The sequence below is a fragment of the Triticum aestivum genome, chromosome 2D, assembly GCF_018294505.1.
Source record: "Triticum aestivum cultivar Chinese Spring chromosome 2D, IWGSC CS RefSeq v2.1, whole genome shotgun sequence".
Lineage (NCBI taxonomy): Eukaryota > Viridiplantae > Streptophyta > Magnoliopsida > Poales > Poaceae > Triticum > Triticum aestivum.
Window position 1 is genome coordinate 473,699,178 of NC_057799.1, and position 3,586 is coordinate 473,702,763.

At 43.9% G+C, this 3,586-nt stretch overlaps 1 pseudogene; it reads right to left on the reverse strand.

Moving 5' to 3' along the window:
• Positions 1 to 436: 436 nt before the first annotated feature.
• On the reverse strand, positions 437 to 3,201 carry LOC123055854 (protein FAR1-RELATED SEQUENCE 5-like; annotated as a pseudogene).
• Between the last annotated feature and the right edge of the window lie 385 nt (positions 3,202 to 3,586).

The following is a 3,586-nucleotide window of genomic DNA, read 5'->3' on the forward strand; positions in this document are numbered from 1 at the left end:
TAGCTTTCGAAATGCCAAGGCCTCCCATATAAAATTATGTATGATTCAAATACAGAGACTGCAGGAATATATTTTTTAGGAATCAAATAGTGCAGAAACAACAATAAACATGGTAACAATACTAAAGTTTACGTGTTGATATCATCTCAAAAAGCAGTTCATAAATTCAGACTAGCTACCAAATTTTTCAGAAAACCATAAATCCTTTTGCGTGCTCTAGGACACAACTCTAGATCGTTACAGACATGGACAGTACATCTCAGACTAGCTATCAAATTGTTCTCACAACATCCCACAATTTTTTCTGCTTGCCCAAGGAACGCAAGACCATGATATCTCATATAGGAACAACATACAAATCCTGATCCGGGACGGACTGCAAATCAGGCCTCATGAAAAAGACAAATACATATTCATCGACCAAAAATTGCACAGCTCAGCTCTCGGCAAACCCAAGAGGCCTCTTGCATGTGTTCCGCCAGTGTCCTTCTATTCCGCAGTTCTTGCATCTGCCTGGTTTCCGCGGCTTCTTCGGAGCATCCCCTCGCTCTGGACATGTGGTCCTCTTGTGCCCCTCGCGGCGGCAAATGCTGCAGAACCTGGTTCTTTTACTCAGCCCTTCGTACGGTGCCTTCTCCCTGCTGCTTGTCGGCCTGCCAGTTCCTCTACACTTTTCTGGTGCTGCGAGGCACTGAAGTTCATTCATGCCGACAGAATTCGCAGCACTGTTGCATTGGTCAGCCTCCTGATCAACCAAAGCAGGATCCCCGTTGCAAGTTGCACTGGCATTTCCATTTTCAATGAGACGATCCTCGAATGCCAATCCATCCCGCGCGACCGCCAGAGGCGCTCCACCCTATAGCAGAGAGTCCAGCCCAGAATGCATGTAGTCATAGCATGCAGCACTTGCGTCCCCCATTCACACAACTTCCATGGCTTTAAAATATAATGTTGCATGCCTGTACGTGAACGACAAATTATGCGATTTGTCTTTCTGGTATTGAACCAGGTGATCCGGTAGTATATCCCTCGCATCTCTTGTCCACCTTTTCAGGATATGGTACTTAGGGATTTCATCAAGAGGTAGAATCTCCATCACCTACATTTTTTTCATATTTAACATATGTTAGTGAGACATGTCCTTTTTTCCTTTGAAAAACTGAATTATGTACATCAATACACTTATGCAGCTTACCCTCAAAGCTGTGTGCTCAAAACTGACCACATTCGCACGTGAATATTGATTTGTCTTCGTTAACTGTCACCTCGTACTCCACTCTACTCCACTTCTCTCTCTTTGCTGCATTATTGTGAGTTGTGATGTATTTCCTCATCCTTTCTACATCAGTCACATTGTATGCAGTTCCATCTATTAGGAGGCGGCCAAATTCCTCAAACATATTCCTTGTATATATTTTGCTGGCATGGCGCTCTATCGCAAGGTTAGTCCGCCGCACAGCGCCTCCCCGACACAATGAAAGTATTAAAATGAACGAGATCAGTTCTTGAGCAGAAATCAGTAAAAAACAGAAATCTATTTTCTTGAATGGGAGCAACATATTTACAATCATTGTCCTCTTCTCCTCGTAGCTTTCATCGCGCTCACGGTCAAACTGAAGCCCCATGTATTGCCAGACAAAAACATGCATCGGGCTTGCGGGGGGGCATGTATGACTTCAGCATGTGGTTTGCACTCTCACTCCTCTGCGTACTTGTCATTTTTGCACAAAACACACCTCTGAAATATGGTTTTGCCCATTTATGTCTTGTCTCATATATTTGGGTCATATAGTTATGCCCCCTCAAGTTGTACTTATCAAGCAGCGCGTCCCAGGCTGTTTCAAATTCCTCCTCAGTTAACATGTGGTTAACAACTTTGTGAAATTCAGCTTGGAAATCACACTTTTTCGTGTAAAGCGGCCCCAGTGTTTCCTTCACCTTCTTAAGAACATGCCACTTGCACCAACGGTGGACAGTGTTTGGATAAATTTTCTTGATCGCAACCTCCATTACTCTGCATTGGTCTGAGCAAACAAAAAACAGTTTCAGTCAGAACCATAATTCAAGACTTATTTCCTTGCATGTTTTTATGTCATAATTCATTACTGCGTCCAGTGCAATTTGAAGGGATCTACAATAAAATATGTACAAGCAAGGGACATTTTTCGTGTTCAAATCACTCACCTGTTAGTATTGTTTTTGGTGCAGGTCCGCCCATCATGCGAATGAATTCTGAAAACACCCATTCGAAGCTCTCTTCCTGCTCGTCGCGCATCAACACTCCTGCCACGATGATACTCTAGTAGTGATTGTTAACTCCAACAAATAGACCGAATGGCATGTCGTCCAGATTTGTACTGTATGTGGTGTCGAATGTGACCACGTCGCCAAAGAACTTGTACTGCATCCTGCTGCTCCCATTAGCCCACATGAAATTCTTCACCTTGCTATCTTTCTCGGCGAGCACCACAAAGGAGAATCCAGGGTCACTCGACCGAATGTCGGCAAACACCTGTAGTGCCTTCCGTACATCATCTTCAGCCTGCTCACGACTAATCTTCCCACAAATGTTCCTGAGTGTCCTTTTAGTGAAAGGCACCTTCTCAACCGAACCAAAGAAGCTCCCAATTATGCTGTATACCTTGCCAAGGTTGACGTTGTTCTCCCTCAACTGCCTTATTAAATCTTTGGTATAGACGTCTATGTGTTTATGAGATGGCCAGTGCACTTTCTCTCCCATTGTAAGCGACATCGAATGATTGTGGCTCGCTCGGTGCTCTGTTATGTACCAACTGTTGTCTGATGCACGTAACAGTCTGATCAAAGCCGGGCACTCGCATCTGCACGACCTGCTGTTTCGTCTGGCTTCCCCTGCATACCATACAACAGAGCTAGTCAAAGAACATTCCAGCAATTTGATATGTACAACCAAATTCACTTTGTACACTTTTTTTCATTTTTATCTGAAACTGAAAGGCCACTCACCGAACAACCACAAACTATCTCCTGCATGCTTTTGGTTCTCTCAGCTTTCAGCCTGCCTTTTCCATATCTTATCCCAAAACCAATTTCCCAAGAATACAAGTTGTAGAAATCATACGCCTCGCCCAGTGAATCAAAACTAAGACCTAGCTCAGGTCGGACCACACTCTTGTCAGGTTGCTCAGCGTATTCACACATTGATAGCTCCAGGGCGCTCATCCTTGATGGACAGGGCACACGGTCCGATGGCGCACTCCCGAGACGAAGCCTGCAGCAAGTTGCAAGCCCCATAATTTACATGCTGGATGTCTATGAGATTATCAAATAAACTGATTGTCACGAACAAATGTCAGAGAACCATCTCTCCCTGTATAGTCTTGCAAATCACAATTTTTCAACCTCCCTGTGTCATCATATTATTTTCTAATCTAAAAAAGGCAAAGCCTAGTTCGTCTAGAAACAAAAAACACAAAAACCAATTTTGACAGTTCACACCCGTACCATCAATTTTTACATGTCTGCATTTCTATGTGAGAGAAGATTGGTGAAACAAGTAATTACCCCCACTCCCCCAGCGCGCACACACACACACGATTTGTTTCAT